Source organism: Pristiophorus japonicus, chromosome 12, assembly GCF_044704955.1.
Source record: "Pristiophorus japonicus isolate sPriJap1 chromosome 12, sPriJap1.hap1, whole genome shotgun sequence".
NCBI lineage: Eukaryota > Metazoa > Chordata > Chondrichthyes > Pristiophoridae > Pristiophorus > Pristiophorus japonicus.
This window is the reverse complement of record NC_091988.1, coordinates 48,846,999-48,871,107: the sequence shown is the minus strand read 5'-3', so window position 1 is coordinate 48,871,107 and position 24,109 is coordinate 48,846,999. Positions and strand designations below refer to the sequence as shown.

Genomic DNA, 24,109 nt, shown 5'->3' with positions numbered 1-24,109 from the left:
CGATATGGAGATTAGGAGCTTCCAAAACTGCTGTCCAGCGGGTCCATCTAGCTGCCGCCACCTGAGACATTCTATTCATAGACAGCAAAGCGTGTACGGTGTGGGGACACTTGACAATCAGCTTTTGGTCGAGGACTAGACCCGCAGTGATCATTACCGCTCGACATGTAGCTTCCATGGCCCTCAGGCAACTTCCCCATCCGAGGGCTACCGCATTCAGTTTTGCCGAATAATAGACAATAGGTCTTTGCCGATCCCCATGTTCTTGTGTCAGTATAGCTGTCATGCATCCTTCTTTCTCATGGACAAACAGGGTAAATGGCTTACCACTGTCAGGGATTCCCAGAGCCGGTGCCGAACACAAGGCCTTTTTCAAATTCAGGAAGGCCTCTTGCTGTTCCTTAGTGAGGGTGATGGCTTCTTTAGAGGCACGTTTCCCCTTTAAGATATCACTCAATGGCTGAGCAAGCTGTGTGAAGGAGTCAATCCAATTTCTGTTAAAGTTACACAATCCCAAAAAAGACCTTAGTTCCTGAATAGTGGTGGGTTTTTTTAGCAGCCCGAATGGCTGCAGTTCTATCCTGGGTAAGTTCTCTCTTTCCTTGTGAAATCTTTTGTCCCAGGTATACAACCTCTTCTTGGGATATTTGTGCTTTTGTCGATGCTGGCTTTATGTCCTTTCCACCAAAGGTGGTCCAGCAGAGCACGTAGATCTTGTTCATGCTGTTCTTCCGTGTTTGAAGCTAGCAGGATATCGTCTACATATTGGATGACTGTGGATGACAGGGGAGGTAATTCGCGCAAATGGCTTTGAAAAGCCATGTGGAATACCGTAGGGCTGTTGTGGAAACGCTGCAGTAACCGGGTCCAAGTATACTGTTGTCCTTGGACAGTGAAAGCAAACCACTGTCGAACCTCCGGTGCCAGAGGCACCGACCAAAATCTGTTGGCCATATCTATAACCGAGAAATATTTATGTTCCGGTTTGAGGGCATTAAAAATGGTGGAGGGATCTGCGACCAAAGGAGCTTTTTGATCAATATACTGGTTAGCTTTCCTATAATCGACAGTCAAACGCCAAGTCTCATTAGATTTCTGTACCGGTCACATGGGGCTATTGGAGGAGCTATGCGTTTGAACAAGCACCCCTTGTTTCTCCAATTGCTGAATAACAGGTAGGATTCCTGCGATGGCAGTTGGACTGATGGGATACTGTTTAGTGCATGGAGGCTTGGTCCCGGTAAATGATGCAGGCTCCATCTGGAGTAGGCCACAATCGTTCTTATCTTTAGCCCATATCGGGTGTTCCTTCAATTCTTCTTTCTTCAAAGTTCTAATTGACCATGTCACCCAACCATCCTCGAAATGCAATGATGAATTTACTTGGATTAGGACGTCCATTCCCAAAAGGGGTTGATCTACTGGGCCTATCCAGACCGGCGTGGTTAGTTCATGTGGACCCAGCCCTATAAGTACCGGTGTTGTCCTTTTAATTTCCATTTTATGACCCCCAACTCCATAGGCTGTACGTGCCCTACCATCCAACAGCAAAGAGTCTCCATATTGTAGGGTTAAGCATGTTAATTCCGCCCCTGTGTCTAAAAGACAGTCCACATCCTTTTCGCCCACCCTCACAGTTATATATAGCCAATCTCCCCTTTGTTGTATTAGTGTGAGGAGAGGGGCCAGGGTGGGCTCTAATCGGATTTTTCTATCCCAAGTAATTCTTTCTGTTGTTGTATTGTCAATCGCTTAAATGCTTCCATGAGGTCGTTATCTTGTAACAAGCCTGGTTTGTTGGCTGAGTGGTATCCCTGACCACGTCCTCTTCCCCGGCCGCGACCTTGCTGTTTCGCCCTGCACGTCTTGGCCCAGTGACCTTCTTTCCCACAATAATGACATTTTCCAGGTAATTTTCCGAATGACTGTTTATCGGAATCCTGGGATTTCCATCCCATAGCCTGCACGGCTCGGACTTTAGCTCCCATATCCCTGTCTAATTGTTTACATCGATCCACCAACGCTGCAAAGGTAGTTCCTCTACCTTCCCAGTCCGGTAACACTACCTTCAGCATTTTGGACAGTTCTGGCTTTAGACCTGCCACGAAAGTTGCTTTCAGGGATCCAAACACTTGTTCATCTATTCATACCCGAATGTTCGAACCACGTGCATCCAAACTCGTCATATTCCAGGACCTCCTCTGTTGCTTTCTATTGGCAGGCCGCAATTTTTCCCCAGTCTGTCTTAGCTGGACTGAAGGCTTGCAGCCAGTGTTTAATCGCCTCCCATCCTGCGTTTAATTCTTGCTCATCCTGCCCCAAAGCTTCTTCTACCTTGTCGTACAATTTTCTTCTTTGTGTTTTTGGCACCATTAATGTCAAAATTCGCACTCCGTTTCAGGGATGAAGTTGATATATATTTCTTAAGCGGTCCAATTGTTCCAAGTTTTCATTCCCCCTTACTTTGGATTGGGCAACTCCTTGGACCATTTATCAATTTTCTCTTGGTCTGCCGGATCATGAACTAAGTATTTTGCTTCGTTTTTTTGGTTCCGCCCTCATCTGCAGTCTCTTCTGATTTGACTACAACTCGTCTTTTTTTAAACGGGGCAAAGCGCACCCCTAATTCTTCATCCTCTGACCCTGTATCGTTGGAGGACTCAGAATCCGTATCTATTCCTTGGTCGTGTCTTCGGATTTGCACTTTTAATTTATCCAAACATGGGTACCCTAGGAATTGACCGATACATTTTCCTTTTCCTATTACTGTCTCTTGACCTAATAATTTTTTCCATTCCTTAATTTCACCTTTAAGATCTTTAGCTTCCGTTTCCGACTTTTCAAGTTCAAGTTTTTTCTGTCTTAGTTGTTCACAAACCACTTGCAATTGGTCCTTTGTACTGGTCAGGTCCCTATCATGTTGGGACCGCATCATGATTTCATTCCGCTGTCGGATCTGTCCCATAACGGCTAGGGACCATCTGGTTCGTTCTTTATTTTTCATACGGGTTGTTTTTCCCCAGACCCTTTTGATCTCGTCCAAAGACCATTGTCCTTTGGCGGTTCCGTACTTTTGTTCGATCTTAATACAGGTTTTAGATAAGTCGAATTGTTGCTCTATGTATTCTTTCAACTGTTGGAGGATTTCATTTATCGAAACCTCAGGTGGGGCCCGCCCGCCTTTAACAGTTGTAGGCAATTCTTTGCTCTTATCTTCTGCTGCCATAATACTGATTTCTTTACTGGGGTCTCGAGTCGTAGGCTTTCCAGCCAGGTTGGTGGGTCGGTAATTAATTGACTAACACACCGCCAAAGTTAGACGTCTATATGGGACCTCGAGCTGACTGCCAACCAGAGGGTTCGCAAGCCAGAGGCTTTCGGAATCGCGTCGAGGCCGGGGGGTGAATTTAGACAATTGACCGAGGACTTTTATAAAGAGGAGTCCTTACCTCAGTATGTAGGTCCGATGTCGAAAATTCAGTTTCTTCCCTCAGCAATCCTGTTCGTGACGCCAAAATTATTAGATCTCTTAATTTTCAATAAGATTTGAAATCCGGTCGTAGGTTTAAAGTAACTTTATTTTAGCAGCAGCAACAGATCCTTGGCAGAATTCCAGGTCTTTGTTACACTGGCAGCACATGGCTAAAATGGCTGAATTTATTCCTGGATCAGCTGACAACTATGAACTCGTCCCCTTTGATCTTATTGGCTCAATTAATTCAACAGTATGTGTTGTTAACCCATGGTTGGCTCTCAGCCCGAAGTCCTGAGATGTCAAGTGTGATTGATGGCTGAATGCATTGTGCCAGTTCACACGTAGCAATCTAACTGCTGTCTGTGCTTCTCCCAACTTAACAACTTGCTTGTATTCTCTATCAGCCCCTTCCTCTTCCTTATCTATATGCGGCACCTTGACGATATCATGCACATAGGGAGCAGATGCTCAAACCATCCGTACGGCAGCACTTGCCCTGGTGTACTCTACAATGGTGTACTGCTCTCCGGCATGACTATCAAGTCCACATGTCAAATCCATTGATGTCCAACTGAATTCTGCTATGAGAATGATCATCGATACGCTTTATCAACACCAACACCTTGGCTGCTCGTGCTTGCAAATATCGCACCACCACACCTACACTGTGAATATGCAGTCTCCAGAGAATATGCCGATCTAGGCTGACTTGAATAACCTATCACCAACCCGTCTCAAATCTAGAAGGCCATTTTGGACCAAGGCCCTTCAGCGATCTCCCTTCAGCCTTGATGACGGATGGCAAAATGCTTGGAAGAATCGTGACATATGGAATGGATTCCTTATAGAGGACGCCACAGTACAACCTAAAGGATCAAACCTCCCTCACAAACAATGGACAACCATCAACCACCTCAAAATGATCATGGTAGAAACTGCCACCTTCTCCATAGATGGAAGTTGAAAGCAACCCCATCATGTGACTGTGGAACTCCTAATCAGACCCTGGAGCGCATCATTGAGCACTACCCTCAGAGGAAATTCACAGGCAGCCTACAAGATATCCATGCTGTTACACCGGAAGCTTTGGCCTGGATATCTGACTTAGATATTGACATTTGATTTGCTTTGCAACTAGCATACGAAAGAAGAAGCTTCCACATGTCCACCAATGGCACCCAAATTTACCTCCCCACCATTTCTCTCAACTTCTCCGCCGCCTCTATGCTGTCAGATTGCTTGTCCGACATTCATTCTTTGATAAGCCACAATTTCCTCCAGTTAAACATAGGCACTTAGGAATTATTAGACGAAAAAAGACCAAGGTCCACTTAATTCACCTTCTACCATCCTGGTAGTTGCATGATACAATGAGTTGTTGTTTAATTATAGCAATCAATCATGATTAATTAGTCCACAACAGATCCAGACATGATAGGAGCAAAACCTCAGTGGTAATGAACCTTGAGACCACAGGTTCAAATTCACTTGTTCCTCTCAAGCATACGACATTTACCACATGCAGCCATGTCTCAAATTACTCATATACTGCAGCCCAAAATATTATTTTCAGAAATAAATGTATTTAATTTGAATTTGAATGAATCAGTACTAACTGCTTTTACCATCTCCCTAGGGAGTCTGCTCTATAGATTGACAACTTGCTCATTGAAATATTGTTTACGCAGATTAGTTCTGAATTTACCCACCTTCGAGCACAGGCTCTATCGTCTGGTTGTACTGCTCTGGACAAGGTAAAATAGCTTGTCATGGACTACATTATCTAATCCCTTTAGCATCCTAAAAACAGCAATCATATCATCTCTCAACCTTCCACTGAGAACGGACCCAATTTACATAATTGCTCCTCATAATCCCAATACCTCCATCTACTCAATAATTCTAGTTTCTCTTTTCTGTATCTTTTCTGTTATGTCTTTAGATGCTCTGATAATGACTCCACGAGGCAATGTGTTGTAATTGAACTGTAGTGACAGTCCTTTTATTGGTAACTCCAGAGTGAGGATCACACATGGTGGCCTGCCTTTTATACTATGCCACTTGTACAGGTAACCTGCAAGTCTCCCACTACTGTGCTCTCTGGTGGCACACCTTGTGATAGTGCACACAGGAACCATGTAGGATACATGATACTTTCAATATCCTTTTTGTACTGCGGTGACTCGAAAATGATTTATGAAGTGTCAGGTTTACCTCAATATTTTCGCTCAATATTGCCCTTTTATACATCCCAACATCTGATTTGCTTTTTCACTGCTACTGGGTATTAAGAACATAAGAATTATGAGCAGGAGTAGACCATACAGCCCCTTGAGCCTGCTCCATCATTCAATAATATCATAGCTGATCTTCGACTTCAACTCCACTTTCCGCCCAGTCCCCATATCCTTTGATTCCCCTAAAGTTAAAAAATCTATCTATCTCAGCCTTGAATATACTCAACGATTCAGCAGCCACAGCCCTTTGGGGTAGAGAATTCAAAAGATTCACAACCCTCTGAATGAAGAAATTCCTCCTCATCTCAATCATAAATGATCCACCCCTTCCCTGAGACTATACCCCTAGTTCTAGACTCCCCAGTCAGGGAAAACAACCTCTCAGCAGCTACCCTGTCAATCCCCCTCAGAATCTTATGTTTCAATGAGATCACCTCTCATTCTTCTAAACTCAAGAGAGTATTGGCCTAATTTATTCAATCTCTCCTCATAGGACAACCATCTTAACCCAGGAATTAATTTAGTGAACCTTTATTGGACTGCCTCTAAGACAAGTATATTCTTCCTCAAAACTCTGCACAGTCCTCCAGGTGTGGTTTCACCAAAGCCCCGTACAATTGTAGCAAGATTTACTTTCTCTTGTACTCCACGCCCCCTTGCAATAAAGGCCAACATGCAATTTGGCTTCCTAATTGCTTGCTGTACCTGTGAAGACAAACGTAGGTCCCTTGCAGTCGGATTCAGGTGAATTTATAATCGGGAACAAAGAAATGGCAGACCAATTGAACAAATACTTTGGTTCTGTCTTCACGAAGGAAGACACAAATAACCTTCCAAAAGTACTCGGGGACTGAGGGTCTAGTGAGAAGGAGGAACTGAAGGATATCCTTATTAGGCGGGAAATTGTGTTACGGAAATTGATGGGATTGAAGGCCGATAAATGCCCGGGGCCTGATAGTCTGCATCCCAGAGTACTTAAGGAAGTGGCCCTTGAAATAGTGGATGCATTGGTGATCATTTTCCAATAGTCTACCGACTCTGGATCAGTTCCTATGGACTGGAGGGTAGCTAATGTAACACCACTTTTTAAAAAGGGAGGGAGAGAGAAAGCGGGTAATTATAGACTGGTTAGCCTGACATCAGTATTGGGGAAAATGTTGGAATCAATTATTAAGGATGAAATAGCAGCGCATTTGGAAAGTGACAGGATCGGTCCAAGTCAGCATGGATTTATGAAGAGGAAATCATGCTTGACAAATCTTCTGGAATTTTTTGAGGATGTAACTAGTAGAGTGGACAAGGGAGAACCAGGGGATGTGGTGTATTTGGACTTTCAAAAGGCTTTTGACAAGATCCCACACAAGAGATTGTTGTGCAAAATCAAAGCACATGGCATTGGGGGTAATATACTGACGTATATCGAGAACTAGTTGGCAGACAGGAAGCAGAAAGTTGGGATAAACGGGTCCTTTTCAGAAAGGCAGACAGTGACTACTGGAGTGCCGCAGGGCTCAGTGCTGGGATCCCAGCTCTTTAAAATATACATCAATGATTTAGATGAAGGAATTGAGTGTAAAATCTCCAAGTTTGCAGATGACACTAAACTGGGTGGTGGTGTGAGCTGTGAGGGGAACACTAAGAGGCTGCAGGGTGACTTGGACAGGTTAGGTGCGTGGGCAAATGCATAGCAGATGCAGTATAATGTGGATAAATGTGAGGTTATCCACTTTGGGGGCAAAAACGCGAAGACAGAATATTATCTGAATGGCGGCAGATTCGGGAAAGGGGAGGTGCAACGAGACCTGGGTGTCATGGTTCATCAGTCATTGAAAGTTGGCATACAGGTACAGCAGGCGGTGAAGAAGGCAAATGGCATGTTGGCCTTCATAGCTAGGGGATTTGAGTATAGGAGCAGGGAGGTCTTGCTGCAGTTGTACAGGGCCTTGGTGAGGCCTCACCTGGAATATTGTGTTCAGTTTTGGTCTCTTAATCTGAGGAAGGACGTACTTGCTATTGATGGAGTGCAGCGAAGGTTCACCAGACTGATTCCTGGGATGGCAGGACTGACATATGAGGAGAGATTGGATCAACTGGGCCTTTATACATTGGAGTTTAGAAGGATGAGAGGGGATCTCATAGAAACATACAAGATTCTGATGGGACGGGACAGGTTAGATGCGGGTAGAATGTTCCCGATGTTGGGGAAGTCCAGAACCAGGGGACACAGTCTTAGGATAAGGGGTAGGCCATTTAGGACTGAGATGAGGAGAAACTTCTTCACTCAGAGAGTTGTTAACCTGTGGAACTCCCTGCCGCAGAGAGTTGTTGATGCCAGTTCATTGGATATATTCAAGAGGGAATTAGATATAGCCCTTACGGCTAAGGGGATAAAGGGGTATGTAGAGAAAGCAGGAAAGGGGTACTGAGGGAATGATCAACCATGATCTTATTGAATGGTGGTGCAGGCTCAAAGGGCCGAATGGTCTACTCCTGCACCTATTTTCTATGTTTCTATGTTTCTATGCTAACTTGCTGTGTTTCCTGTACGAGGGCACCTAAACCACTCTGAACACCAACATTTAATAGTTTACCATTCAAAAAATATTCTGTTTTTCTATTCTTCTGACCAAAATGAATAACCTCACATTTCTACACATTATACTCCATCAGCCACCTTATTGCACACTCATTTAACCTGTCTATGTGCCTCTCTGTGGGTCCTATTGTTGCGACAGCTTAAATTTATTGACCCCCAAATCTCTTTAATTTTCCACGCATTTTGGGCCATAAATTGCGGCCTCTCCAGGTGTATACGATGTGCGCATGCGCCCGAAGAGGCCCCCGCAAGTTCCGAGTTTAGGCGTGCACTTGCGATCTGTCACAATTTCTTTTGACAGATTGCACGCATCCCCGGGAGAAGGACCTTCGTGGGCGGATTATTGGGCTATTTGTCAACTCCTGCCCAGCTAATATCCTTAAAACTCTTATGCTTGCTTTTACTAGGCGTAAGAATTTTAAAAGATAGAAAAAATAAATGTTATGACTAATTTTTATATTATATTAAAAACCCATTAAGGTAAGTTATTTTTTAACACTATTAAAACATATTACATTTTTTTCTAAAACATTTAATTGAATTCAATTTTTATTAATTTTAAATAAGTGAGGTGTTTTTAAAATTTATGTAATGGCCTAGAAATCCCGGTCGGCTGGTTCCCGCAGGCACTTGACAGAAAAAGGTAAAAAAGATGCGTACCTACCTTATCCTGCTGTGCCCACCAGCGATCCCGGTCCTGAGGTCTCCACTCCCTACGCATCGGAGCGCATGCACGTCGGGATGTCCATCCGTATGCTGGAGCTGGAGTCACATGGCACTGGGCAGCCAATCCAGGTACAGTATTTTCTCATTCATAATAATGGGAACTCCGTAAGTAGGAGTTCCAATTATTATGATTAAGGAACTTCTTCTTAGGCAGTCCCTAATATCGAGGATGACCCGCTTCCACACCAAAAAGGGATGAGTTCACAGGCGTTTCAATGAAGGACCTAATATTCCAGATCCCGAACTACATATTGAAGAGTGGAAGATGCCTGTGCGTGGATTTTTTTAATGTGGACCGTTGCACATCAGCCACCACACGGACTTGACAGAGCTAGGTCTGGGTCCAGTGGCAAGGATTAACCAAAACGACTGGAGACCTGTTCTGCTGCACGGACCTAGTGCGCACACATATCGCAGTGTGGGCTGGCCTGTGCTGCCCATGGGCCCTCGCCTCTTCTGGCCCCGATCTTGCTCCGTTGCTCTGCCCCGGTCATTCAACGCAACTCTGCTGTACCTGGGCCCTGCCGAAATTCCTGCCCACGCTCCAATCGGCGACCTGGGTTTTGGTAACGTCACTCTGTCGCCCTCCTGGAGCGGCTCGCGCTGTATCTTGAAGTGGCTTCTCCTCTTATACCCCCGACCTGCTGCAGGTGTTTTCTCGCAGGTCAGGGCACCAATTGTTTACACCACAGTTGGAAGCATTATTATAGAAAGAACATTAAAGCTATAGGGAACATACAGCAGAGATTCATACAGATGATGCCAGGGATGGGAAAATAGTTGAGAGATTTCACATACTGGGACTATTCACACTGGAGCAGAGAAGAATAAAAGGAGATTTAATAGCAGTTTTTTAAAAACTGAAAGAACGGAAATTATGATTTGCACAGCTGTGACAATAAACCCTGAGAAATGAAGCAACAAACTGCAGATGATAATCTTGGATGTCTTCTTCCAACATCCCGATAATCACACTGTTTTCACAACCACATGGAACACCAGTGTGGAAAATCAACATTGACATTGTACGCACTTTCCCTAATTACCCTTGGATTGTCACAGCACTGACATCCATGTGGTGTGGCTCAGGAATCCAACCTTTTCAGGTGCATGAAGACAATAATGAGAAAAAAGACAGCAAGATACAGACAGGGAGGAGACATGCAGAATGTCCCCACCCCTTTGAAACAAGAAGAACCCCCCTCCCCCACTGGTCATCAATAATGTAGCTTGAGGAGCAGTGGGAGGCCTGTAGCTTGCACAGCAGTGAATGGAAACTTGAAATGTGACCACTAATCTTGAAGTTGATTTTTGCTCAGGAGGTGGAGCAGATTACAAAAAAAATCCCATTCCATCATTAAAATGCATGGCCTGTTTCTCCAGCCATATATAGATTATATATTTGAGAAAGTGTACATGTTAACGTAAACATTTGTTTTAACATATTCAGAGTTCTTTGGTAAAAAAAACTCTGCGTTTTAATGGGCAGAATCTCATCCATTAGCAGTCATGTGATCAGACAGAGATCCAGTCGGAATAGGCGATAATGCAGCGTGCATATGAATGTCGGAGACAAAAATTTAAAAATTTATAGAATTGTTGGCATCATGGCAACATATCTCACAAAACATGAGCTACAAATGTATTCAGGAGGGGATGTGTACTGAAAATTTAACCAAATCAGTAAAAGACCTTCGAATGGTGGGTTGGCATGTTAGAGATACAAGATCGACAGCCACGAGGGGCCTGGAAAGGATGGTTCACTGCTACGCACTGTGATCGCCCAGTCAAATATCTTCTTCAGTTACAAGGCAATAGAAATCCGTTCTTGTTCCATAATTTCGAGATCCCAGATCTGCAATATCCACTTCAATTCTGTCTGTGTCCTCCCTAAACTTTAGGGAAGCTTTATGGTAGCTGTTGGATTTCTCCAGGAGGCCCATCTTCATCATGTTCGAAAACCAGTACAAGGAACTGTCTCACTCCACCATTCAATTTTTCAAAGAACAGAGAAAAAGCATCACTCTTCTACTTTGGAGCTCCACATCAATGACCCCTGTGGAAATGTATTTTTATCTAAGCTGATACCATACAGTATTTGTGTTCCCTTTGCAATATATATATAACAAAATGGAGTCCTGGCCCTTCCAGAACTTTCTGCATTTTAGCAGTCAGCTTGCATAAACAGCTTGGAGGTTCCACCGAGATTTAGAAGTAACTGTTGAAATCTCGACCTCCGAAAAGAATGACTCCGACACTTTCAGCTCCAGCAGAAGTTTCTTTAATTTACTTGCTAGCAAGGGGGTAGGTCACACTCAGTCAATGGCTAAGTGAACACCTCCGAAATGGTACAGTTTCACGAGATATTTATACACTAAAACCCAAGTTATGGCCTCTCCCTGTGTATTGGCTCTGTCTCGCAGTCAGTGAATACAGATAAAGAGTTAATTACTACATCCTTGTCCTGACATGGTTTCCAGATATTTCCTTTTGTCAGGGTTATTAGTTGGCCAGCCGGCCATTACTCCATGAGAGTGAGGTAATGAGCTATTACCTGTCTTGCATTGTTCAGTTTCCTAGTCAGTTTATCTGTTTGCATCAAATGGATGAGGTCTCTACAAGAGATAATGGCTGGTGGTTTGAGTCTAGAAGATAAGGGTGGGGTGACATGGAACTCTTGTCGTGCAGACAATAGGAGAGCACCATGGGGGGGTACTTGTCTCAGCATGACTTGTCTCCTAGCTGTCTGATGGCCATCAGCCATCTCAAACCAGGTTTAGCTGTTTATGCAAGCTGACTGCTAAAATGCAGAAAGTTCTGGAAGGGCCAGGACTCCATTTTGTTATATATATATTGCAAAGGGCACACAAATACCGTATGGTATCAGCTTAGATAAAAATACATTTCCACATTCCCACATTTTGGTCCTTCACAAGGACAACTCAATCCATTCTGATCTTGTACAGTCTCTCCATTTCCACACAAGAGCCTTCAGCAGTTGTTGCTACCATAACTCTAGCCGTGATCTCAGTAGGTAACATAGTTTCTCCCACCCTGGCACAGCAACACTTAACGACGACAAATAATAGATACAGGGTGAAGACTATCAGCAGGAATATGATCAAACCCTGTACGACAGATTTCCCTAGGGATCCCAACCATCCCGATGCCCAACCCCACAAGGTGATACCGTCCTGGCCAACTGTCTGTTTACACTCTATTACCTTTTTCCTGATGTATTCAGCTAGACTGCCGATTTCTTCTGATTTATCTGGGATATACGTACAGCATTCTTCACCTATTAATGCGCATGTCCCTCCCTCCTTGGCTAGGAGATAATCTAAGGCCATACGATTTTGGAGAGCCACTGGGTCTATGTTCGAATAGCTACCATTTCATCATTTACCCCTTCAAAGGCTTGGGAAGTTGCGTTGGCTACTGATTCGACTAAGTTAGCCAGTTCCCGTAACTGCCATTCGGTTGATGCTATTCCATAGGGTGGCACCATTACCTTGAATATTCCGTTTAGCCATGTCAAATCCCGTTTAAATCTATGACTTCCATAGGCATCCCTTAGAGTCTTTATTTATCTGATAAAGGGTACCACATATCCTAAGTAACAGGACCCTGTCCAGTTGGCTGGTAACCATGGGTAGGCTTTATGGCCACAAATAAAGTAGGTGCAATTATAGGACGTCAGCTGCTGGTCCTTTCGCGCCATCCCTACTCGAGTGGTCTCACCTTCCCACCCTTCACCTGGGGCTTTGTTATGGACCATTGTCCAGCCAACGGTTGCTATCTTTCTCTCAGTGGGATTAGTTGTGGCTTGCCATTTAGTCATTTGGGAACACTTGCTGCGTCCCATTTCTGGTCCTTTAGTCTCATTACTCACTCGGCATATTATACCTTCGGGATTTTCTATTCTGGGAGTAATGCTTAGGAAGGGAGGCTGATGGTTATTATCATAATTGGGCTGGTACCATCCCTGGAAGGCTGTAAGTTTATACCCTGCCGATCTCCATTCTGTTTGCTCCTTCGTTTCTGGCCCCTTAGTTAGGTTTGTCCTATTTTGCACTGTCAACCATTCTACCATTTCTGATTCGTTAAAGGGGACAGATCTCAGGGGAATACCCCCTTCGGAGTGGACAGGTACATGGGAACATATCCAACAACTCGACAAGTTTCTTTCTTGAGCATACCTATGACTCAGTGCCATAAATACGTTTACTTGCAATTCCCTTCGGTGGCGGGTCTGTACCCCTGGTGTAATCAATAATGTAAAGTAAAACCCTGTCAAGCCCAGCACCATCAGTCCCCATAGTCCATGCAGTTCCTTATTCAGTCTTCCTTCTTCCCTTCCTTCTGGCCGGGTGCCCGTTTGCAATGGGATGCGTGGATCCATGTTGGTCTTTCCTTTACCTTGATTGCAGTATTGGTCGCCAACAAGACCTGGTATGGTCCTTCAAATCTTGGCTGTAGACTGCTTTTTCTTTCAAAAATCTTGATGTAAACAAATTCCCCTGGCTCCAGGTTATGGCACTTCCCTTCCGCTGGCTTGACTTGAGCTTCCTTTACCTGTGAATGAAAGCTGGAAATACATTTGGTTAGTGCAATACAATAATTCAACATATTTTCCTCCATTTTGTGGATGTCCGTTTGTTTTGCAGTAAATGGTGCTGTAAAAGGTAGTCGTTGGGGACGTCCCATAACTATCTCATGCGGTGACAGGCCTGTTGTTCTGTTGGTTGCAGATCGCATTACCATCAAAGCTAAGGGCAGCAGTTCTGTCCATTTCTGTCCAGTGTCATTGCATAGTTTTGCCAGCTTATTTTTAAGCATTCCATTATATCTTTCAACAAGTCCAGCTGATTGTGGATGATAACTGCAATGAAAACGTTGATTAATCTGCAAAGCTTTACACATTTCTCTTATAACAGTTCCCGTGAAATGTGACCAGTTATCACTAGAAAGCTTAGCAGGGATTCCGAAGCGCGGTACGATTTCCTTTAACAAACATTTAGCAACAGTAGTGGCATCGGCCTTTTTACATGGAAAGGCTTCAATCCATCTAGAGAACACATCTACAATAACTAATACATACTTGAGTCCCATACACATAGGTAATTCAATAAAATCCATTTGTAAATGTTCAAAAGGCCCGACTGGATTTGGATGGGAGGCAGATTCCACTTTTTCCGTCTTACCCGGATTCATTGTCTGACAGGTAACACAATTTTCACAGATTTGTTTTGCAATTGCCGAAATACCTGGTGCATACCAAGTTGCCAAAATATAATCTGCCAATCCCCCTTTGCCTGCATGTGTGAGTGTATGAACACATCGGGCAATCCATGGAAGTAAGGATTTGGGCGCCACCATGCGGCCGTCGTGGTGAACCCATATTCCTTCTGGATTTTTATAACATTGATCCTTCGTCCAGGTCACCACCTCCTCCGTACTGGCCTGTGTCTGAAAGGTCAGCACGTCATTAATAGTAGGTGGCGGGTCTGAGCAATTATAAGGTTCGGATTTGATAACAGTTCAACTTCATATTTAGTGGTTCTTGCGGAGGTTAGGTGTTGGGTGGCACATTTAGTAAGTAAGATCTCGACAGAGTGTGGGATATACAAAATGGTCTGATGATTTAGGGTTATTGCCTGAGCCTGTCGCATAGCATAATAAGCTGCTGCCAGCGAAGGAAGACATCCTGGTAGTCCGCGTGCCACTGGGTCTAGTTGGGTACTGAAATACGCTATCGGTCGCTGCCTGTCCCCATGTAACTGAGTCAAAACAGATTGTGCAAAACCCGACTTGTGATGCACAAATAAGTTGAATAGTGTAATCTGGTAATCCCAAGGCTGGTGCTGAAGTGAGGGACTGCTTAAGACTCTGGAAAGCATTCCGGGATACTTCATTCCAAATCCTTCTTTAAGCATTGTGAGAATATAGTAGATTCATTCACAGCTCGTAGGTCATGGACAAACCTCCATTTGTGTGGGCTTCTGAACTGGACGAATCGGTGTGTTACACGGACTTCTCATTTATGCTTATAGTGATTCACAGATCACAGAATGTAAAGTACTTGTTTTCTAATCTTATTAAAAGGCTTCCAAACCCAAGATTTTTCCAATACACCCAAAATGTTGATCAAGGAGATCACCTAAAATATCTCAAAATCCCAATTCAACTATTGTACTGCCACTCTTTATAAAAAAAAGCAAATCCTCTTACTGAGCTAGAAGCTTTCGCGTCAAGATTTTACACCAAGGACAATGAGAGTGTACTCCCCCAGCCTGCACCTCGAGTGACCCACAAAGGCTTTTTTAAAAAAAAAAAGCATTACAACTTCCCAAGGCATTACAACTTTTAACCACCGGGAGCATGCCTCAACAAACCTATCCTTTGTGCATTTCCTAGCTCCGTAACATCTCATCCGAATAAATCCACACCTGCGCTTCTAACTTAAAATGTCTCAAACTTCCCACATACAGGACAACACTATGAAGGGTTAAAAAACTTCACTTTGTTTGAAAAAGTGGGTGGAGCTAAAACAAACAGGCAGCTCCACAACCTTTCCAAACAGGTTTCCAGACACAAGAAAAAACACAGAAGCACTCTCATTCAAAGACAAGACATTTACGCACTCTCATTCAAAGACAAGACATTCACAAAAGTCTCTCTCCATTCAATAAAGCTTTTTTTTTTTGGCTAGCTTTATTTTTTTTTAAAATCCATAAGTCACTATCAGGTTCTCTTTTTTTTACATTTGATTTACTTCCTCTGTTAATTTTACATGGGCTTGAAGAATCGGAACCCAGGCCTGTTCTATTACGTTCCTTTTTTTTTCCCTCTTCTACCTAGATCTCTGTTTATAAGACACTCCTCTAGACATGTTGTTCTCTCTAAATTAAATGAACCATCGGGTGGAAATGGGCTGTTTTCACCCTTAGTCCATTTTACCCATTCTCTTAGGTGGTCAATTGAAGACTGACCACAATTCTGGAGCATAAAATGGGCTGGGGTCCCTTTTGGTGGTGGTTTACTTGCTCCAGCCCCCATTCTGGATGATTAAGATTTTCCACAGTTTCTGATTTCACAATCCTTTCGGCCAACCGAGTTCTCTACGCCCACTTCTCCTGGCCGTTACGTGGCCTGAAAAGGCTCTTAATTCGGGCTCAGTCTGGGTGTGTGAGATATGTTGGCACGAACCAACCGTAGTTGATCAATCAGTTACTGTTTCTTTTCTTAATCAATCCTTGTGTTTTTTTTTTCCCGAATCACAATTTTCCCTAGTGACTCTTCCCGTTTCTCTAATGGCAATGTCGCACAAAGGTATTGCACACAACAGTATAACAAGGACAACTAGGACAAACAATATTCACGCGAGTACACAAATCATAACCTTACACTCTATCTAAACAAATAATTCCCAGTCTGCATTGTACGCCACTACAGACCGAGTCCTTAACTTATCCTAATAAAACTGATAAAACTTATGGTTCCATACCCTAACTCTTATCACATAAGAACCTTTGATCGATTGCGCTTCTCTTTTTTTTTTCCTACTCTTATCACATAAGAACCTTTTCCGAATTAAAAACAATAAAACTCTTATCACATAAGAACCTTCGATCGATTAGCGCTTTTTTCCCCCGAATCTTATCACATAAGAACCTTCAGGAACCTTTTTCGATCGACTAGCGCTCCCTTACCTACTGAAACCTTCCCCGGGCTGTTTCGAGATTTTTCTCAGAACCCGTTCTCTTCTGCTTGCGAGCTGAGAAAGAAGTGGTTATAAAAAAAATAACTTTAGCTTTTAAATGTCGAGTCTTGTAGATTGCAGTACCTCCCCTGTGGACAACAGATTACATATGCGATTCAACAGTGAAGAAACCTTCTTGTGAGCAAAAGGCTCACTTTGTTTGGCCACTGAAGCCTTTCACTGGAGAGGCACTATGCCTGTATCCGTTTTACTCACAGAACAGAGAGTATGCAATCTCGGTGGAACCTCCAAGAAGTAACTGTCGAAATCTTGACCTCCGAAAAGAATGACTCCGACACTTACAGCTCCTGCAGAAGTTTCTTTAATTTACTTGCTAGCAAGGGGCAGATCACACTCAGTCAAGGGCTAAGTGAACACCTCCGAAATGGTACAGTTTCACGAGATATTTATACAGTAAAACCCAAGTTATGGCCTCTCCTTGTGTATTGGCTCTGTCTCGCAGTCAATGAATACAGATAAAGAGTTAATTACTACATCCTTGTCCTGACATGGTTTCCAGATATTTCCTTTTGTCAGGGTTATTAGTTGGCCAGCCGGCCATTACTCCATGAGAGTGAGGTAATGAGCTATTACCTGTCTTGCATTGTTCAGTTTCCTAGTCAGTTTACCTGTTTGCATCAAATGGATGAGGTCTCTACAAGAGATAATGGCTGGTGGTTTGAGTCTAGAAGATAAGGGTGGGGTGACATGGAACTCTTGTCGTGTAGACAATAGGAGAGCACCATGGGGGGGTACTTGTCTCAGCATGACTTGTCTCCTAGCTGTCTGATGGCCATCAGCCATCTCAAACCAGGTTTAGCTGTTTATGCAAGCTGACTGCTAAAATGCAGAAAATTCTGGAAGGGCCAGGACTCCATTTTGTTATATATATATTGCAAAGGGAACACAAATACCGTATGGTATCAGCTTAGATAAAAATACATTTCCACACCCCCTCCTCTGAATTCTGGAAAGAATTGCGATTGCTTTTGCCTCGGAAGCTACATCACCGATGTGTCATGGCGGATCCCCAGACTCAGCTCCAGGATGACAAGGACCCGATGATGATCGTGAACCCAGATTACCTGGACTGCAGATCTGACCCCGACCCTGAGGGAAACCTGGGAGTGAGAGCGCCGATATACAAAGGCCCACCCGTATCTGCCCTTCCTCACACACCAAAGACCAGTCCCAGTGTGGAACTTCCTTGTGAGGATTGAGGAAACCCGCCCCCTCCACACCAAACACCAAAACACAAATAAAAAATAGAAAAAATACACCACATATTTTGGATTAATTTAAATTAAAGTTAATAAATCTGTTATAAAAAATTTTTTTTTCCCGATTTTTAATAAGGATTTTTAATTATGGTTTAAATTAAACTTACCTTAGTGGGCAGGGTTTTTTTTACATTAAAATTTGTTTTTAAAATTTTATTTTACTATGTTTTTATATGTTTTCAGGACATCCGCTGGGCAAGATATGGGTATATACCGCAATGTTGCTCATGCAAATGTCCTGGCTGTGTAAAAGATCCTACAACACTATTGAAAGAGGAACAGGGGAGTTCTCCAGGTGTCCTGGACAACTGTTATCCCTCAACCAATACCTAAAACAAATGATCTGACCATTTTTTTCCATTGCTGTTTATGGGAGTGGGCCTCTGTGCTGCGCTTGCCTTGGAGCGGAAGTGTTCGTTTCTCCGGGACCACCAGGTATTTTTGTAATTTTATTTGTGGTCAGAGGCATCTGCCCGCATAGCCTTCAGAGCTTGACAGATTGGAAAAGCTGGTTTTCAGCACATGCACATTGTACAAACGAAACTCACCATCACTATCAATGGCAATTTTACATTTTCATTGGAAACCCAGGCTCACTTGATCCCAGGATGCGCGTACACTCCTGACATATGTGGGCCTCTGTGGTGCGCTGCTTATCTAGGCCTTGGAGCGGAAGTGTTCGTTTCTCCGGGACCACCAGGTATTTTTGTAATTTTATTTGTGGTTGGAGGCATCCGCCCGCATAGCCTCCGACCGCAATTTCTGGGTTATTATTTACATTCCATTGAAGTCATTGTTCTTTCCTGGAATTTTTGCATCATGTGAAGCTCTTTGCATTTCTCTACATTGAATATCATCTACCACCTGTCTGCCCAATTCCCAAATATATTCAAATCTAATTGCAGTTTATCTTGTTCGGCTTTGGAGCCTACCACCTTCATTATCTTTGTATTATCAGCAAATTTAGCCATTATGCTTGTGACTCCTAGCTACAGATTACTTATAAAGATATTAAACAAAAGAGGTCCCTAAACAGACGCCTGTGTGACCCTACTGGTAACATTCTCCCAGTCTGATGACGATCCCTATACTACCATCCTCTCGGTTCTCTCAATCCACCAAGTATGTATCCACTGTAAAATATTTCCACTGATTCCCACTTTATTTTTTTCAGTACCAATATTTCCAGAACTATATCAAAGGCCTTACTAAAATCCAAGTAAGAAAGACTTGCACTTATTTAGTGCCTTTCACGATCTCAGGACATCCTAAAACATTTTACAGTCAGTGAAGTACTTCTGAAATGGAGTCACTGTTGAAATGTAGGAAATACGGCAGTCAATTTGTACACAACAAACTCCCATAAACAGCAATGAAAAAAACAGCCAGATCATTTGTTTTAGGTATTGGTTGAGGGATAACAGTTGTCCAGGACACCTGGAGAACTCCCCTGTTCCTCTTTCAATAGTGTTGTAGGATCTTTTACATCCACACGAGAGGACAGACAGGGATTTGAAAACAAGGATGAGAATTTTAAAATTGAGGCATTGATGGACCGATTATCTGGTCATTATCTCATGAAGCTTGTACAACTATTTTTATTTTCACATTTAAAATATATCTCACTCTTCCAGGAGAAACTATTTCTGGTTTGAAAGGCAGAACTATAGTAGCTTTATTAAGCACATTAGAGAAAAAGGAATTGATGTATATGTTGATAGGATCAAATGAAGATAGGAGGAGGCTTCTGTGGAGTATAAATACTGGCGTACATCTATTGGGCGTGAGCTCGGGGGCAAGAAAAGGCGAGGGCCCTGGGGCAGCACGGGCCAGCCCACACTGCGATATGTATGCGCACTTGGTCCGTGCAGTAGAGCTGGTCTCCAGTTGTCTTGGTTAATCCATGCCACTGGACCAAGACTTATCTCTGTCAAGCCCATGTGGTGGCTGGTGTGCAACGGCCACCACCTGTTAAAAAAATCCACGCACAGGCATCTTCCATCCTTCAACATGTAGTTTGGGATCTGGAATATCAGGTCCTTCTTTGAAACACCTGTGAACTCATCCCTTTTTGGTGTGGAAGCAAGTCATCCTCGATGCGAGGCATCGCCTAAGAAGAAGATTGGGCCGAATGGCCTCTTTCTGCGCGAGACAAACAGCAGATAACTATTTTGAGTTGAACATTTAAATCAAGTACCCTTTTTCAAAGGGCACTAGAACCCATAAATCCAAATTAACTTGGGAACTTTATCAAATTAAATCAAAATCATGTTCCCGGGGGTGATGATGAAATCCATTCGCTTTGGTGCCCACCTCTCGCGGAAGGCCGCGAGCGTACCGGTAGACACCTCCAGGAATACCCTGGCTCGAATGTACCCGCGGAAGGGAGGCAGACAGTCGGGCTGAACGACCGCCTGCAGACAGTAGACATTCAGGAACTGATTTACACGAGGGGGAAACCAGAGCTGCATCGACAGTACACACTATCAAACGGCCGTCTGAACACAAGCCAATTGGAAACGAGCACACTGGAACACGGCCGCTCCCTAGTTACAGAAAGAAACCAACGGGAGGAGAGTTTGCTGCCGGGACGCTGAGGATTGGCCAGTTCGGGGAGCGCCGGCTCATGCGGTGGCGGATTACAGCAGAAAAGCCGGTGAGTAGGGCTGGCGCCTCGGGAACAACGTGGGTTGGGGTTGTTGGTGAGGAATGTGTTTTAGTACCTTTCGGTGCAGCCGAGGATCCGTTGGTCGCTCAGTGAGGTGCTAACTCAGAAGGCCTGTCCCCTGCGATCGGTGCACGGAGCTAGTTTGCGAGGTTGACATGTTGCCGGCTCCTCGCAGGCCCTTCTCTCTGTCTGTGCGAACATGACAATGCCTTCCTGCGGTGGAGCCGGTGCTCTCTGGAAGTACAATGTCTGGTCGTGCGCCTTTTAAGAAGCAGGAGCCGGCTTTCTGTCTCGTTTCGCTTTGTCTGCAATGTGTGTCCTTTTTGTTGTGGGGGAGAGCCTGGGTGCGCAGCAGGCTTGTCAGCTCTTCAAAAGATAAGTTCTCGTTTGGAGTGCAGACCCTTTGTCAAAACTCTCCACTCGAAACTTTAATCGTTTTTCAGTTGCTGACTGATCTGCAGTGTATTCCAAATTTCGTCTTTCATATTTCAGAGTTTACAATTTATTATGTGGGGGTGTGGACCTTTCCAGTCATTAGTCAAATATTGCATCAGCCTTTCTATAATACTGCTGCTGCAGGCATGTTCAATCCTCGACAGACCCAGAAGATTGAAGCATAAGCTGAGTAGCAAATTGGGATTTGCCAACTATGTATAAGTGTGCAATTCTTAAATACAAATGTACCATTGAACAAAATAAAGTGTTTAGTTTAATCTAAATCTCAATACCATGTTTGGATGACAGCACAACCCTGCATATAAATAGTAATACATTGGTAAATTTGAAATGCAAATTTGACTGCATATTTTCATATGTTGTCATTTGTTCTGCCACTGACAACTGTAATACTGCTTTGCATTTTCTGAAAGAACATGTTCATATAGCAACAGTTTCTTTTTGAATTACTATATGGTTGTTCCATATAGTTTTTGTTTACTTTTATTTTTCACAGGCTGCAGTTGAGCAAAGGGTGTGCTCATTGAACTGTCATATTTGTATCTCTTACTCTTCAGGGTTTCAAAGAAAAATGTTTTGGTAAACCAATTGATCTGTCAGTTTTCCAAACCCAATATTCTGCTGTCAAAGCATTTATATAAGAACATAAGAACATGGAACAGGAGCAGGCCATCTCGCCCCTTGAGCCTATTCTGCCATTCAGTAAGATCATGGCTGATCTGGCTGTGGACTCAGCTCCACTTACCTGTCCTCTCCCCATAACCCTTGGAGAAAGAGTAGATAAACATTTAAAGAAAAGAAAGATGCAAGGCAGTGGAGAAAGAGCAGCGCAGTGGGATTATTTTTGGATTGCTCTAGCTGAGAATCCTAAGAGATATGATGACCTCTTTCTGTGCTACAAATGTCTCGAGTTCCTTTGGCCCTGAATGCCCTCTGCCTTGCTGATATGACCTACAAACAATCCACATACAACAACAACCTGTATTTATATAGCACCTTTTAACGTTGTAAGATATCCCAAGGTGCTTCACAGCAGTGTTTTAAGATGAAACAAATAAATTTGACACCCAGTGACATAAGAAGAAATTACAGCAGATGACAAAAGAGAGAGATTTTAAGGAATGTCTTAAAGGAGGTGGAGAAGTTTAGGGAGGGAGTTCCATAGATTGGGGCCGAGGCAGCTGAAGGCACGGCCACCAATGATTGAGCAGTTGTAAACAGGGATGCTCAAGTGGTAGACAGCTCCCAGGGAGCTGGGGGCGGTGGTGGTTGTGAGGCTGAAGGAGATTAAAGAGATAGGGAGGGGTGAGGCCACGAAGGGTTTGTAAACAAGGATGAGAATTTTGAAGTCGAGGCGTTACTTAACCAGGATCCAATGTAGATCGGCGAGCACAGGGGTGATGGGTGAGCTGGATTTGGTGTGAGTTAGGACACAGGCTGCCGAGTTTTGGATGACCCAAGTTTATGTAAGATCTTCCCTGTTGTAGCTGACATCTAATTCCACTGATTGCTGACTGTAGTACCTTGCGCTGTCTTCCCCTGTTGCTGATTATCTTGTGCTTAGCACTGCTTCTGATCTTGTGCACTTCAAGCTGCTCCACTGCAATGTCCTTAGTCAATCTTGCTCTTCCATTAACACTCTGGATCTCCATTGTGACACTCTGTTCTTCTGATTTCTAGGGTAGACCTGCTTCTTGTTTCCTGGGCTTCACTGCATTGTTCTTTTCTGCAGGTTTCCTCTTATCTACATCAACCTCCATTGGCGCCTGGTCAGTTTTCTGCTCCTCTTCCAGCTTTCTAAATTGACTGGACCTTTATAAACCTCTGCTAGTGCATTTACCAATTCTTGATCCTCTGACAGCTCCTTGACCTACTCCCTTTTCTATAGGCTCAGAACCATGCTTTTCTTCTGAACTTGGTGGTAGCTGTGCAAAATTTTGTTTACTATTCCCTGCCCCCCCGCCACCCGCCCCAGGCTCCATCCACATTGGCATCTTTACTGACATGTCCTCCCTTTTTGGTTCCCTCATTCTTTGAACTCAGTGACGACTCCTCCTCGGTGATTTCAACCAAGACGTCAACTGTTTTAGGCCCCATTCCTCTGACTTCACTGCTCTTGTGCTCTCTCTCAATCTTGGCTTTCATATAAACATCTCGCCTACATCCTTGACTGCTTCTTGACCTAGTCATCTTTTATGGGAATAGGGATTTTGACCATTGAACAGGCCATCTCTAACAACTTCACCTTGCCAATCACATCTTTGTACTCTCCTTTAATTCCACTTGTCGTTCATCTACCCATGAAAAAAGCCTTCCCCCTCTCTTTTCCCCCCCCCCCCCCCCCCGGCCCCAGCTCACAAACAAATTCCCAGTTTCCTCGTCTTAGGCCCTTCACCTGACACAACTTCATCCCCTATCTCTGGAATCTCCTCCAGTCCTCTATCTCCACCTGAAAACCTTGTTCCTCTCGTTCAACAGCAACTTGTACTTGTATAGCGCCTGTAACATAGTAAAACGTCGCAGGCACTTCACAAGAGCGTTACCAAACAAAATTTGACACCGCGCCACATAAGGAGTTATTAAGGTAGATGACCAGAAGCTTGGTCAAAGAGAAAGATTTTAAGGGGTGTTTTGAAGAAGGAAAGGTAAGTAGTGAGTTGGAGAGGATTAGGGAGGGAATTCCAGAGCTTAGGGCCTTGGCAGCTGAAGGCACAGCCGCCAATGATCGAGCGATTAAAATTGGGCTGTGCAAGAGGCCAGAATTGGAGGAGTACAGATATCTCTCAGGATTGTAGGGCTGGAGGAGAAAATAGAGATAGGGAGTGGAGAGGCCATTGAGGGATTTGAAAACAAGGATGAGAATTTTCAAATCACGGCTGCTCAATGGGGAGCCAATGTGGGTCAGCGAG

The 24,109-nt window shown here is 43.8% G+C and overlaps 1 protein-coding gene across 2 annotated transcripts in view; it reads left to right on the top strand.

Annotated features, from left to right (window-relative positions):
- The first annotated feature begins 20,648 nt into the window (after positions 1-20,648).
- The window catches only part of iars1 (isoleucyl-tRNA synthetase 1), a 295,901-nt gene continuing 292,440 nt past the window's right edge, over positions 20,649-24,109 (top strand). For both annotated transcript variants that reach the window (XM_070895389.1, XM_070895388.1), the window contains exon 1: positions 20,649-20,732. The gene's annotated coding sequence lies outside the window, so the exon portion shown is untranslated. The remainder of the gene's footprint in view (positions 20,733-24,109) is intronic.